The following is a 17318-nucleotide window of genomic DNA, read 5'->3' on the forward strand; positions in this document are numbered from 1 at the left end:
ATATGCTTCTCTCTTATATGCTTCTGCCACTGAAATTGTATGGGCAGGATTTAGAACAGGTTAAGGTGGTGAGGTTTCTAGGAGTTCTCTTTGATGAGAGGATGACTTGGTGTCAGCATATTGATAAGGTCAGAAATAAATGTAAGAAGATCAGCAACGTGTTGAGATGTCTATCAGGGCGAGACTGGGGAGCGAGTAGAGCTTCGCTAATAAACATCTATCAGGCTCTCATGAGAACTGCCTGCCTCTGATTATGGTTCCTTAGCGTATATGTCAGCATCGGAATCTAACCTTAAAAAGATTGATGTGGAGCAGGCACAGGCACTTCGGATTTGTACCAGGGCATTTAAAACGTCACCAGTAACCGCTTTACAGGTGGAAGCAGGAGAGATGCCGCTACGTATTAGGAGGGTCAAGATCATGTTGGCATATTGGACTAATTTACAAGGACATAGTATGGAGCACCCCACAAAAACTGTCTTGCAAGAATGCGCAGAGCATAATAAAAGCAATTTTTACAGTATCGGATGGGTGGGGGATGCTAAGGCTCAAAATGCAGGTCTCAATCAGTTGCAAATAGGACCCACTGTGGCAATATCAACAATACCACCCTGGAAATGTATAAAACCATCTGTAAATATTAGTTTACAACAAATACTAAAAGAAAACTCAAAAATAATGCCGCAGTGGATAATAGTTCAAAACTAGAGCAGTATCAAGACGAATTATTTATTTTTACAGATGGATCAAAGCAGCCGGAAACAGGCCGTACGGGTGTAGCATTTTTTATTCCTCGGTATGAAGTAGTAGTTAAAAAGAGGACTACAGATTATCTGTCAGTTTATAGTGTGGTGTTGATAGCAATTTTACTGGCATTAGAGTGGGTGGGGAAAAATCATCAGAGTCAAGGTGTTATTATAGCCTCAGACAGTTTATCAGCATTATTAAGCATTCAATCTGGGAAAGCGTCATGTAGACAAGATCTCATTTATCAAATACTTCACTTGCTTCTCACACTTCATAATAAGGGAGTGGTTGTCTCCTTCCTTTGGGTTCCTGCCCATGTGGGGGTGGGAGGGAATGAAGTTGCGGATATGCTAGCAAAAAATTCTATAAAGCATGAAACAGTAGATGTGCAAGTACCAATACGTAGATCAGAGGTCAAAACCATCATAAAGCAACATTCACTTAATATATGGCAAGAATATTGGAACACAGCGGATACAGGACGTCATCTATAAAGCATACAAAATCAAGTAATCACAAGTATGAGGAAGGGCAGAAGCCCTAGGGAAGAGATGTTAGTCTCACGTCTTAGAATGGGTCACACTGGTTTAAATACAACACTGCACAGAATAGGAAAACATCCCACTGGATTATGCACTGAGTGTAATGTGCAAGAGACAGTGAAGCATACTGTTAGACTGCAAAAAATATGAAGATCGGACAGAATTAAAGGCACAGATGGATGAACAAAGCATGACTCTTGAGCATTTATTAGGGAAATCATCTGGGAGTATACACAATTTATTAATTTTGTTTTTGAAAAACACTGGATTAAGTGAAAGAATTTAATAGGAAGGAATTTTCTTTTGTAAAGGTTTTATATAAGTTTTTATTTCTATTTATTTACTAATTTAATTTTTCTTCACCTCTCCTTTGATGTCATTCTAATGCCCACACTCCAGTCTAGTAGGTGGCGGTAATGCACCTTTGAGATTAGTTGCCAACCGCCATTAAACCCGAAAGAAGGTCGCAGAACTTCACGAAATCAACAATGTCACCTAAGAAGTGTGTTTTTGTTTGTGAGGGAAAGATAACCTTGCTTCCCAAAGAACCCAGCATTAAGTGGAGCTGAGAGATTTGTTATCACGCATTACATTGATGTTCTCTCGATATTTGTTATTAAAATAACCATAGAAACTGATAGTTGCAATCAGTTTTTATTGGTTAAAATTAATGGAGAATCTCGTTTCCGTGGCTGCTTGAGACTTGGGTAAAGTTGGTTTTATATTCGCACATTCGGACATCCGTATTCAATAGCTTGTTAATCACACTACATTGGACATTCAGTGGACATTCACAAGTAAATATGCCATTAAAACAATACTTGCCTATTTTGATTGGCTGTGAAAAATGTTGTAAGTTCACAATCGTTGGTTGTCAATATCATGTCGCTGTTTAAAATTCGCAAACATTAATTTATTGCACATTTATTTGAAAGTCTGAATTTATCAGGAGTCCGAATGTGCGAATATAAAACCAACTTTACCGAAGTCTGCTCAAGCCCTCAGGATCGGCACTTATGGTTTTATAAACAAAGCCCAGTTCTACGCTGGATTTAGATCGTTTGAAACTAAAAGATGGAGCGGTTATGATCAGAGGTAATGATCCCGGTCATGAGTCGGAACCGCAGGTGGTGAGTAAAACTGCTTCAAGTGTCTGTTTTGTTGGCAATAGGCACCTAAGTGCATATAATGTAAACAACACAAACATAGTGAAATCATTATTCATCATTCACTATATGCTTTATTCATTATAGTGATTCAAAAATTATCCAGGGATAATGCGATGGTGTATTTTGTGTTTAAATACAGTTTAGCTGACCATTGTTAGCTTGCAGACAATCGCTATGCAAAACCTGCTAGTCACTCTTTAGCTCTGCTCACACAGCACGCATCCAGGCGCTCAGCTGTTTTTGGAAAGACTTGGTACAGCGTATGTATCTTTTATAAATATGATAAAACTAAAGACTTTCCAGAGATATGAAGGATGCACTACTACTTTATAGGTACTCAAGATTAACAAGAGATTGGCAGAAATGTGTGTGTGACATTAGCAACATTAGGGTAAGTAAACAATGATAATATAGGTTAACCCTTTCCGTGTTCATTTTCATTGAAATGTCATCCTTTATGATAGTCAAGTAACAAAATTAATTATTCCAATGAGAAAATCAGCTTTTGAGGTAGGTGTAACAGCTTCACACTCTGTTCAAGTGTGATTCTTGTTGTAAGTTAGTCAGATAATGTTTGTGCACTGCAATTTTAAAAGTGGCCCACAGTTTTTTAGCTGATTGGAAATCAGGACTTCTTGGTTGGCTGGGTTATTGTTGCCATTCAGGTTTTTGTTTAGCCGATTTAACCTTTTCTTGGGATCAGGACAATGAGTTTCTCTTCATCTGAGACTTCTCTCAGGCTTCGGTTTTTAGAAGTCAGTGTGTTCTTCCACCTTTTTACAGACTTTATTGCTTGCCTCCAAATGTTGTTTTATTTCTTCTATAGAAGACAAAATTTATTTAGCAGAAGGCCCAAGTTGTTACATACAAATGCTATCAGTCTCCACAAATACCTTGCTTTTCCTCAGAAATAACTTTTTTCTTTCACTCACAGCTATGTGATGGTTAGGTGGCTATTTGGATAATCCTTTATCTAAACTTGCTGCCCTGAAAAAAAAACAAAAACAAACAAAAAAAAAACATGTAAAAAAACATGGTATATAATTCTCACTAAACATCATTCTGTTTCATGTTGATTTTAAATTGCTGTAAATGTTTCTCTTCATCATATACAATCTCATTCACCCTGTTCAGTCCTGGCAATGTTGAGACACACACAAACCAGTGAATCTTGTGCAGAGTTTCTTTTCTTATACATGTATCGATTATTCCAAGCTTTTATCATGATTTAAACAGACAGAGGGCAAATCTTTTTGTGAATATTGATTTTAATTTTGTACAATGTTCCTTTAAGTTGAGTAACTTAATATAAATAGTCTACTTGATGTTCATGTTTGTTTATTGAAAGGCTAACAAAGTTATATTGAGAGAATAATTAGAAATCATTGTATTTTCTTTATTTAGTTTCACTCTAATTCATTCTGGAATTGGCATGAAGTCAAGTTCTAATATCCACTAAACATTATTGATAAAAACGGGGGCAATGAGACTCTCTTCATTACACCTTTAATGAATAGTTTGGCTTACGGTCTCTTACAATTTCGTCAGCTCGGAGGGAGGACAGTACACTTGTTTGTTAAGATGCTCATTCCTTGCTCATGAAAACTGCTCTGAACGACTCCTTGGTTAAAGACCTGGACGTTCACCTCACTCTCTATCTTTTGGTAACCCAAAGGTTGTAGGTACAAACTGAGAGAGTTGTGCTCTTGATCAAAGCAACCCTATGTTGCTCTAGTGGTGTAGTGTCTGATAAAATGTGCTGGAAGTCGCTTTTGATGAAAGTGTCTTCTAAATAGAACAGTCTAAAACAGGCATTTTTAGTGCCCAGTGTTAAATATAAAATACAGTGCTGGTATCACTGGTGCAATGTGAAAAAAATGCACATTATTTTTTCTAAGCAATAATGGTGGAAATGTTCAATAATTTTTTTTTTACTAACTAATAATGAGCTGAAGAAACTGCATCCATCCATCATAAATGTGTACTCCACACGGCTTAGCCAGATCGCCTTCCGTATTCAACGTACGAAGAAAATGTAAAACTCTTGCAGTTCAAAAAGCTTACGCCAAGTCCTATGCCTCTCCTATTCAACTTATGCAAAAAAGTGTAACTGATGCGACGACAGTTTACACTTTCTCCGTAACTTGAATACTTAATGCGGTCTGGCGGAAGCTAGATATTTTACTTCATAACTTGTTAAATACGGATAATTTTTTTACACAAACGTATCGCTTCACTTCACTTCAGAAGGCCTTTAGAAAGCCTGTTCATCAGAAAGAAGAAAATCATATAGGATGACTTGAGGGTGAGTAAAGCATTTGAACGTGAACTAATCTTTTTTTTTTTTTTTAAATGACTTAAAGATAAACCCTAAAAATAAACCTGAGAAATATTCTACTGAGTATGTATAAATACAAAACTTATAACTATAAAAGCATTCCAGAACATTTCAAAAACATCTAATAATCATAAAAGGTTGATGTGGAAAACAGAAATCCATTTTTGAGGGTCTTCATTCAGAAATTGTACAATATTAGTTTTCATGTACCTCAGTGGTTATAGTTGCCAGTCTAGGTTTATCAACACCAGGTTTTAAAAAGTTTATTATAATTATCATTATTAGTAGTAATAGCAGTAAGAATATTCATTTATTTGTTGGTTTATTTGTCAAGACCCGCAAATATGTTTTCATACTCTAAGATGTCATATATCTGATCTTGTGTCTTTTTGTTTTCCAGAACAAGTAAATCATTACAGTAACTGATCATGGTAGTAAATCGTTATTTACTTTGCTTTTTTGCAACTCATTGCTGCCAAGGGATGGAGGATTTTTTTTCCCTCCATTAGGGGTCTCTGTTGTCACATCATAATTCCTGTCTTACACCTCTTCAGGTCCTCAAACAGACAAAGATATTTTTGTAGACATTAAGCATCAGCAGAGCTTGACTCTCTGCCTGAAATATATGACAGCGCCTTGCAGACCCTTGCCATCACTGCACCTCTCTGGCTGCCCCGAGCCCTTAGAAATGGTAATACATTCACTGTAATATGGTGAACCCCAAACATTAACTGCTGAACCCATGTCTGTCTGTCTGTAAAAGGGCACTATGATAGACTTTAATGACGGTGAAACCACTGCCAGTTTTTTGACTTAAGACTAAAGTCCCATATGGCCTCCTGGTGCCTAATTTGCATATAATTTTGATGGATGGCTTAGATTCAAGGCCTGTGTCTTTTGGGGGTGGGTGGAGAGGTTAATTTGTTCATTATAATGGTTCAGTTTTTTTTTTCTCCTCCTCGAATGCCAGGCTCATCATTCATTTGCCCACCCACTGCAATTAATGATAAACAGTACAATTAATGTTTTCTAATCACATGGACACATATTCAAATACACTTGATTTATGAATATTTGGAATGAAGCGATTGAACAGTATCAGCAGCATTCAAGGCACATGACTGGTGAGAAAAGATAAACTTGCTAGAAATTGGACTGTTTTGTACTTTTTAAAGTTATTCATGAATTTCACCCTTCACTTCGTAAAGGATGCGGGCATAGAAATAGCCTTTAACAAAATACCCAAAGCGGAACTAAAAGACCTAATTATTTGAGCTCTTTGCTATTTATTGGTTCATTCCATTGGCTTCCATCCCTCCATTGACCTCTTATATCCTCAGGGAAGAAGGAACATATTTCATAATACAAGACTCCCCACACGCAGCTATGGTGTATGATTAAGTTTTTTCTTTCTTCTTTCTTTACCGTATAATTCACCGCCTCTAATTTAGAGGACCAAGCATATCGGCAGGGACATTTGAGAATAAATTAAGTGTGAAGATTGAAAGGAATTAATGTCTACTTGACTGTGAGCAGAATGTTTCTGCCACATGAAAAAGAAGCAAAATAGTGGTGAAGATAGTATTTCTACGGTGATTTGTACATTAAAGGTTCACTTAGCAAAGTCAATTAATGTTCCTTACTCTAGAGACTCTTCTTTCTCCAAGCCACAATTTCCTTTGTGCAGTAAAAAGACCAGTGGACAATTTCCAATATAAAAAGTGTTTTAAAGTTCTTTCTTTACCACTGTTTTTATCACATTTCACACTCTATAGAACACGCAAAGGTAATGTACTCACCCCTTACTGATGTGTTCAGGTCTCTCTTCATATCAGCCAAATTACTGAGTCAAGGGCAATTTTTTTAAATGACATATGTGCATGTTTAATTACTTCGAGGTAGCCTACATGAGGCAAATTACACTACAGATTAGTTTAGTGCCAAACGTCAATGTGAATTAATGGTAAGACAATTTAACCATTAACACTTTGAGTCATTGGAATTCAGAAAACAGAATGAGTCTGTGAATCTTTAGTCATGTTGCTACTAGAATGACAATGAATCTCATTTTTTTTTTTTTTTTTAGATAATAAGGAAAATACATTTTGGGCCAGAATATTTTGTGTTCTTTTCATTTTACAGCTGCAGACAAACGGATCCATGATAATGCCGGTACGGTGAAATACTGATAAGAGACATTTTGATAAGTGGCATCAGAAGAACCAGGAAATTGGGAACTGGGATATCCAGATATTTGTTTCTATCGCGTCAAATTATAGCACATAACAATGGATTCATATTAAAAACAACCTCAAAATTTGAATGAAATTGCTTCAAAGAAATGTTCCCCCTTCACAAGCATTAGTATTAATGTTTTCAGCTCATTGGCTCTGATGAAACAGTACTGGAGAGAATGAGATAAAGCCCATACTGGCTTTTCAAATGCATTTCACTGAGAAAATGTAACTCTGAATCTATATTCTCCTTGGCAAAAAATAAATGGGCCAAGCCTGGCAAAATATTTAGTGATTTTATTTTTTTTTATGGTCTTAACCATTTTAATCACAAATCACTGGTCAGGAAATTAGCAAGAATTGCACAAATACTCTAGATAAAGTACATTTTCATTTAATCATTTAGCAGACTCTTTTATCCAAAGCGACTTACAAATGAGATGAACAATAGAGCATACAAGAGCGTAACAAAATTATCCAACAAGAGCATAACGGTATACAAGTGCTGTAACAAGGCTCAGTTAGTCTAGCACAGTACACATACCAAAGAAAAAGACAAATAGAATAAGAAAGTGTTATCATTAATTAGTCGGGTGCTGACGAAAAAGATGTCTTTATACGTTTTTTGAACATGGACAAAGACTCTCCTGCTCAAATTGAGATAGGCAGGTCCTTCCACCAGCTTACACGCTAACAAATGTTTGGTTAAAAACAACCCAAGTTGGGTTGAAAATGGACAAACCCAGCAATTGGGTTGTTTTAACCCAGTGGTTGGGTTAAATGTTTGCCCAACCTACCGGTTACTGATTAAAAATGACTATATGGCTGGCTTAAAATTTATTAAACATTAATAAATGTTAATTTCCAGCATATTTTGGGTTCATTTTAAGCAAGCAATACAGTAATTTTAAACAACAGTTGAGTTAAATAAAACTACCCAGCACGTTGGGCAAACATTTAACCCAACCACTGGGTTAAAACAACCCAATTGCTGGGTTTGTCCATTTTCAAGCATTAAATGACTTTTCACAGTGAAGCAGCTCACCAGTACCAGCAGCTAAAAAGTAGGGCTGACCAATATATCGCATGGGGTATATCGGTCAGTTTTCAAATGTAGCGGCATTCAATAGACAGAGCCGTAGTTCACTGACAAGCCACGCAATATCGTGTTCATTATCGAAGGCGATTCATCTGCGACATGAACGTGATATTGCGTAGCTTATCAGTGAACTACGGCTCTGTCTATTAAATGCCGCTCCATTTGAAAGCAGGTGATGGTGATTTAGCGGTAATCAGGGAACCGGCTTTACTGACGAAATGCGCGTGACAATCACATGCGATATATCGGTAAGCCCTACTAAAAAGGTTCCTCACACAGTGACACCTCTTCCTCCATGCTTAACTGTGGTTGTAGAGATACATTTTTTATTATACTGCATTTCTCACCAGATCTTTGAAGACATAGCTCTGGAACATCACTTTCCAACTAGTGTTTCACTGTGATTCCTCACTCCACATACAACTTCGTTTTTGATGGGTTTTTTTTCTGAGACTGCAGTGGCTATTTAAGTAGTGCATTTGCTTACATTTTGCTAATTTCCTGACCAAACAATAGTGGTTAAGACAATTAAAAGCTTAGCATTTAGACATTTTGGGCTTATCTACATAGACATTTAGACATTGGTGAGCATGAGACACACACACACAAAATCCTACTGACTGCAGACGTTTAAACAGTAGTGTATACCATCAGTGAAGTCCCATCAATGAAGCTTTATAGAGACAAGCTCCCACTAAAACTAGGCCGGTGCCCTCTTCTTACTCGTCTCTGTGGTTTACCCCTGAGCTTCAGGCCTTGAAACAAATTCTCTCATCCTCTGTCAGTGAGTTAATTATAAAATCCTGCCACCTAGACCCTTCCCTCACCCCCTCTTAAAACTGCTCCCACTAAAATGCTTTCTCTTTTCTGCTCCTGTCCCAATTCACCTGAAAACTGATGCTGTCTCTCTTATCATTAGGAAATGTGGCTTATATCTGTCTAAACTGAACAATTTCAGGTCTGTCTCAAATCGTCTTTCTTATCTAAACTCCTGCTTCACAACTAAAATCGCATCTGCTTACTCACAGTCTCTATGACCCTTCTCAATCTGTTTTTCACACTTTCCACAGCACAGACGCTGGTCTCTTGAGGACTATCAGTGACCTTCCTTTAGCTGCTGAATGCTGATTATGTGAGTTTTTCGATCTTAGCGCTGTGTTCAATACTGTCTGCAACAACATACTCCTCTCTTGACTTTCTTCAAATGGAAACACAGAATTTGCTTGCTCTTATGGTTACCATCCCACTGACAGAATTTGCTTTTAATTTTTTAAATGCTTTCCGTTGGTCATATTGTTTGCTGTCATAGTCTCAGCTTCCATTGCTCTGCTGATATTTTTCAGATCTGTCCTACCACTCTGCTCTCTTAATGTCTGCATCAGTGATTTGAAAGCCTTGTTGCTTTAATTTTCTCAAATGAAACAGACTGATGTTATGCTATTTGAACCATAGGCCTTTTCACTTGATTGGTCTACAGTACCCACTAAAATCACTGCAATATGTTTACATTTCTGCAGCAAAAGTCACCCACACCAAATAATGTGCCCACATCACTCCCATCCTTGTAAATTACATTGGATGCCTGTCTCTTCTTTGTTATCCATTCCAAGATACTTTCCTAACCTTTAAATGTCTCCTCTGCCTTGCCTCTCACTATACCTCTATGAGTTACTTCATCCCTAGATTTCGAGTTTCCTTTGTGGGTGGAAGTTAATTTTGTATCATGACACCAAAACTCTGAATATCACTCCCATTGAATCTTTGCAGCATCTCCTCAAATCCCAAATAAAACCTATTTTCCTCCACAATACGGTTTCTCTACCTCCTCTGACTCTGAATGTGTGTTTCTCTCTCTCTCTCTTGTGATGTGAAGTTACTCATGTCTGTCAGTTGCATCTGGTTTCTGAAAAGATTATTCTTTGTTATGAAGCGAAATGTGCTTAATAATAATAAACAATAATGTTTTATTAATATGTGAGACTGTGACTGTCTGAGTGAGGCTGATCCATTGTTTCTTTCTACTCTGGTTTTGTAATCTTTGGTCCTAAACAGTTGGACAAAAGCATAACACCTACTTCACTAATGTGAAATGTAAATGTGACATTCTATTATGACAACACCTTGCAGACCCATTTTCCCTTTTCTGTCTTTGTTTTCCCTGAAGACCCTTCTCTCCATGACAATAGCTCAGCTTCTTTTTCATCAAGTTTTCATTGATTATCTTGAAGGTTCCCAGCCAGCAAGTTATACTGTGCATAATGAAATCACAACACCTCTGTGTTTAGTTTTTTTCACACACCTGAGGAAGGAGCTAAACAGGAAAAACATTAATCTACATAAATACACACCGATGATGTGCCTACACAAATATCAAGCTAAAGTATAATATGGTTGGACTACAGTGAAAAAATAGTTGTGTTGCCATATGACATCTACGGTGGAATTGCACTCATTCATTTTCTCATTGGGAATTTATACACAGTGTCATCAGATATTTTATGACATTAATTTATTTTGAAGTATGAATATTGGATATTACTTAACAATTTTTTTTTTTTTTCACATTTTTTCAAACAGAAAAATAAACAAGAATGTTTCATGAAAGGGCAAGAATGCAGTCAGCTTTTTAAGCGACAAGGACAATGTTCCATTGTTAGATGTGTACCATACAAGTTTATGATACTATATCATAAATAAACATCAATAAATAATGAAAAGTTTGGAAAAGTTCTTCCAAAAAAAAAAAAAAAAATATATACAAATAATATATTACTTATTTATTATAATTATTATGTATGTTAGAAGACAAACTATGAAATGGAAAAGATTGACGGGGAGAGGGTCTCAGTACAGGGTAATCCATCTTCAAATTACTTTGCATTAAGTTCACATAGTGAGAGATAATGTCATTTTATGGCTAATCAGCTAATGGAGCCCAAATACATTTTCACCTAAATAGGAGATTCACACGCGCACGCGCGCGCACGCACACACACGCATATTAACTTAATGGCAGTGCAGAGACAAGGGATGAAACTAATGAATGCAAATGCAATTTACAGCCATCTCTCACTCAAACCACCTGAAACACAAGACTAAATTGAAGAGTGGTATGAAGTGTGTTCCCAGCTCAGACATAACCTAAATATAGTTATGAAAAAAAAACACCATAAAAAGCCAATGTTCCAAGAAGAAAGGAAGTCTGAATGCCAGTTACTCCATTTCCCTTAGCTGGTAGAGTTCTCTAATTATGAGGTAGCTGACTTCTGCCCTTAAGGACCTCAGAAAGCATTTTTTTGTTCAAGTATGAAAACACTGCTAATGCACATTCAGTTAATAGTGTAGTTCTTGAGCCAGATATTTTATGTTTGGACCAGAATAAGTAAACTGTGAAGTTTTGGGCTGTTGTCTTCTACAGAAAAGGAAGAAATGTGAATAATTTTAGGCCTTTTACATTTAATATGGAGAGAAATCCTGAAACATATACTTTACTGTAGGCCTAATGCTTGTCATTGCATGCATTTTGTATACTGATATGTTTTTCATCTTCATTTAAAATGTCCAAAATTATTCAAAACAACAATTTTTCAGGTTATCCATGGTTGTTATTACTCGGTTCTCTGGAATACTTGATTCTGATTGGTCAGTCTAATTTAATTTAATTTAAACCATTTGTAATGCCACTGCTGTATATCATTGGAGGTGATTGAAACCAGTACTACTCATTTCATATTTGATGATCTTTACACAGTTATTGACTGGAACTGAATCAATACTGTGACTGAACTGATTTCAGCTGAAATGACACCATTTCTTTTAGAGCTGCTTTACAGCAGAATTGCATCAAAATTACATCATTATTTTCCTGTTTATCCATGTAAAGCTGCTCTGAAACAATCTTTATTGTATAAAGCGCTATTTAAATAAAGGTGATTAACTTGACTGTTGTTTCACAGTTATTGACAGTAGAGAAATTGACCTCAGATTGTCTGGCATAGTGGACTGTCTTCTTTAAGATAATATGCTGGTAAGATTATAAGTATTATAAAGTAGCTAATTCACATGCATATCACTATTTCATGTCCACATATTTATTTATTTGTTGAAATAAACGTTCCGCACTGTTAGGTTCAGATCACCCTATTGAGGTTAACTGTGCATTAACTTAAATTCTAGTTCTAAAACTAAGAACAAGTTTTAACTCCACTTTGGATACTAAACACATGCACACACGCACACACATGCACACACGCACACACACACACATATATATATATATATATATATATATATATATATATATATATATATATATATATATATATATATATATATATATATATATATATATAAAAAAATAGTAGTGATACTGATGTAATATTGAATGGACGGGTCTACACAGAATTTGGAATGATGAAAAATAGATGCTAAGTGTCTGCAGTGATATTATCCTGTTTTATCTGATAAGACCCTTTGGGCTATGTTTTCTCCTCAGTAACTCCAGTAGTGAGTGATCAAATAAAAAATGTGTGACTGTGGAGCTAATTAAGCCAAGACAGGGCAAAATTTGCATGTCTGACATGAGGAAAAATAGACAGTGTGGTAATAAACAACGTAATAGTAATTTTTGGTGTCAAATTATTCATGATTAGTCTGCTCTATGCAGATAGCTCTAATCTTGCCCTTTAGGTGAGGATAACTCTTGCCAAACATTCACACAATTTGGTTGATTTGAATTGTAAATTGACAGTCACAGTTTCTATGCCCTGAGTTAAACTAAGTGTGCAGTAAGGGCATCTTGAGTTTGAACAGCTTTATGATCTAGACCAGTCGCTGCATCCGGAATCGCATACTGAGCAGGTACTACATTTGAATTTGAACTTCCTTTGCAACTGTTAAGAAAGAATGTTCTATACGTACTATAGAAGACGTACTATATCCGCAATGTTGTTACTGTCACTTGACCTACCAGTGACATCCAGGAAACCTTTTGCCCACTGTTTTTTGAATATAGGCTACTATGTATTCAGACATCCAACTATGTTTGAGGACTGCTTTTTGCATACTATATAGGGAAGTATTCGATTTCAGATGCAGCAAGTGTGTCCTGGAGCCCCCCAACACTGCACATTTTGAATGTCTCATTTGACTGTGTTGAGGTCTTGGAGTCTCCTCTAATGAGCTGATGACCTGAATCAGGTGTGTTTGATTAGTATCTTTATGCATAGATTATAAAGATTGTTTTTGGCAAAGATTGCGCGTTTTGGCTAGTGTTGTTTTCTGTCTGCTGCTGCCATCTCTTTCATTAGTCCTCTAAAGAGTAAATTCTTTGCTGTGGCAAAAGTGTTTTGTTATATAAACGTGCTTTAATGTCCACTGGAGTTTGGCCATGCATATTTTATTATCATCTCATTACAAAGGCTGGGTGCAGAAAAAAACACTCTGAAACAAGCTAATTATTAGTGTAAATTATCTGAGCATAATTTTGAAATAAAATAAGTATGTGATCTCTCTCTCTCTCTTTATACATATGTGTGTGTGTATGTATACTTGTTAGGGCTGGGCGATATATCGCATGTGATTGTCACGCGCATTTCACCAGTAAAGCCGGTTCCCTGATTACCGCTAAATCACCATCACCTGCTTTCAAATGAAGCGGCATTTAATAGACAGAGCCGTAGTTCACTGACAAGCTACGCAATATCGCGTTCATTATCGCAGATGAATCGCCTTCGATAATGAACGCGATATTGTGTAGCTTGTCAGTGAACTACGGCTCTGTCTATTAAATGCCGCTCCATTTGAAAGCAGGTGATGGCGATTTAGCAGTAATCAGGGAACCAGCTTTACTAACGAAATGCACGTAACAATCGCATGCGATATATCGCCCAGCCCTAATACTTGTACAGATATCTTTGTGAGGACTGGTTTGAGTTTTAGACCATCTGAGTGAGGACTAAGAGAGCAAAAGTGAGGACATTTTGTCCAGTCCTCACTTTCTAAGAGGCCTCGGGTTAGCCACAGTTGTGATGGATAGGGTTAGGGTAAGGAGCTACAGATTGCATTGTGTCAATGGATGTCCTCACAAAGACAGATGTACATGTGTGTGTGTGTGTGACATATCAGGAAATAATCTACGACAGACCCTATACTGAAAAAACAAGACTGAAACAGCTTATAATTTTTCAAGCTTATAATTTACAATTTCTCATTGAGATTCTCTCTTTAGAGGACGCAATTGTATATATAAGCAAGATTTTGTGCCAAAAATACTCTGTACTCCAAATCCTCATAAACTTAGCTGTCTTTTTTTCGAGTATGGGGCTGTGTGATGTCAGATAGGTCAGAATCCCAGAAGAGCGCGCACACAAACGTCGACCAGAGCGAGAGAGCAAGATCATGCCCATCAACACGCGTTCGGCTTTACGGAATTCGTCGGCAGCGCTGCACAGGTCACATAAACGTGTTCCTGCTGTTGATATACAATCACTGATGAACATTTTTGGTTTAAATAAGAAAGTAAAATGCATAATAAGAGGGCGGATTAGAACCCAGAACCTCTGGCACGCTGAACAAAAATTCTACCACCAGTCCATCAGGACAATCTGGTATTAAATGTGGATCCGCATATTTATTGACTAATGTAAATATTCTTGAGACTAACAATATATTGTATTTTATAGTAGATGTAAGGATGAAACTATAATATTAAACATGCATTTATTATTGATAATACAATTACAATACACCACCCCACCACACATATTCCTGTCCCACCCACTTTTTAAAACAAAGTTATGCCACTGGACATCAATGCATACCCTCTGTAGGTGCCTCAGTTCAAGTGCAGCATGGAACGCAAGTGAACGTGATCATCCCTTTCTCTTCAGTACTAGTTACAGAATGAACATGAATGAGCATCTTAAGGTATGTTGAAAGTTACAGTACAACTACAGTACACGTATCATATCTCCTGTAATCGCTCAGTCAGTGTTTCAGCCGCGGAAAGACGTCAATAAACAATGTTAAGTAGCATTATTTAGGCAACCTTAGAAAAGCCATGCAGTGTCTGTCCACAGCTTGTTAGTTCGCTAGAGAAATTAACTCTTTCGCTAAATATATGCACTATTAGCCTATATTAATTATATTTTACTTAACCTGTTAGTCATGTTTTAATTATTTTGTTTAATGTATGTTTAAGTAAATTTGCAATGGTGTGTTTAGGTTATTGGGGGCCCTAAGCAAATCTCCAGGAGGGGGCCGTGTGATCATGTTCCTGGGGGTTTATTAGCTGGCAATTTTCAATGCACATTTAAGAGTGCAGGTTGCAACTATTATTAACAATATTGGAAAGATGAGGCTTATCAGTATGTCACAATATCACCCTGTTTGGACTTTGTTTTCTGTTTTGCATAATTTCCTGCCAGTCTGTCATCATAGACAGATTCACAAGCTTGCAATTCGATTCAGTATCAGTTATTTAGGATATACTGTATATCAGGTACATTACATGGCAAATTTTCTCAAGAAAAAAAATCAACTAATGCTGTAAAATATACATGGGAATCCGTTATTGAAGATTAAAATTAACTGATTTGTATACAAACTTAAATTACACTTAAGGAAATTTTTATAATAAAGTTTGTAGGCCTTCTAACTTTAAAATTATTTCTACTCCAATTCGTTTTTTGAAATATAAACATTTAAATGGTGGCTGTCAACTTGATGGATTTATTCAAACATGCATTATATATTAAAAAACATTTAAAAATATAATTAATATGTAATATGGTACATATTTTAAGCTAAATGCTCCTCCTCTAGAGTTCATTTTTCTAGCTGACTAACAGGTTTATGGTCATGATGAATATGTTTGTTCTAAAGTAAATGTGATGTTGCATTTGTTTGTTTACCAGCGTTTTTATTAACGTCTTTCCGCCTATGAAACAATGATTGAGCGCGATTACATGAGACATGATATGGATTTTGATAAGTTGAACTGTATCTTTTAACATACCTTTAGTTGTTCATTCATGTTTATTTCGCGCTGTAACTGGTATCAAAAATGTTTAGTTTTCTCCCCCTTGCTGTACCGAACCTATACTGAACCGTGACTTCAAAACCGAGGTACATACCGAACCATAATTTTTGTGTACCATTACACACATAGTTTTAAGCATTGTTGTTAGTACTTCTAAAAGCCAAGGTTATTCCAGTTCTACATGCACTATGATGGCTAGGTAATCACATGCATAGCAGATAATTTAGCAGCAAAATGACCTTTCTCATACCTTGATAATTAGAAAGGCAGATAAGGAAATCAAGCCCAGAGCTCAGAACCATTACTATGCATGAGAAGGGGGCCCACATCACACAAAGACCTGTCAGAGGTTTGCTTTTGTCTGGAAACAACTTATCAGGGCTTCAATTTTCCCCTCACTGCATTATCATTTATGGGGGGCAACAAGACCATGTAACATGTAACATCTTCTAAACTGAATTTCAAAACAAGCTTCTGCCAGGAGTTTGTTATTCATGAAGTGCTTTCATCTATAATGGTGCTGTCCAGGTCTCTTACAACCACTTTTGTTCAGCTCACTCTCAAGTTTATTATTTATTTAGAATATGAGTAGATGATGAATGCCATTGGTCTTAAAAGAAAAAAGAGACACTCTTGCATTTATGTATGAAACTATTAGATTTCTGGCTTATTGCCACTGAAAATGCTCATGGAGCTATATGCTAACACACTTTGATTTTTGCTTCATCTTCCAATGACAGATCAGATGCATTATTCTTTGAGTGTTACATTAAAAACCACACACACACACACACACACACACACACACACACACACACACACACAGTGTCCTTCAAAAGTTTAGAAACAGCTTAGACCACGTACAGATTTGGACAACATCAACATAAATTGTTATAATTTTGTTATTAGTTTGCATTGATAAGGGACAACACAAACTATGTGTTGTCATACAAATTATGAATAAAAACAGAATGCAATGATGTGGAAGTTTCACATTTCAATATTTTATTAAACTGAGAACTGAAAATGTATCATTTTAAGGGAAAAATAAGTTGATTTTAAAATTCATGGTATCAACACATCTCAAAAAAGTTGGGACAAGGCCATGTTTACAACTGTGGATATACCTTTCAGCATTGATGGTGCCT

The sequence above is a fragment of the Chanodichthys erythropterus genome, chromosome 11 (assembly GCF_024489055.1).
Source record: "Chanodichthys erythropterus isolate Z2021 chromosome 11, ASM2448905v1, whole genome shotgun sequence".
NCBI classification, from domain to species: domain Eukaryota; kingdom Metazoa; phylum Chordata; class Actinopteri; order Cypriniformes; family Xenocyprididae; genus Chanodichthys; species Chanodichthys erythropterus.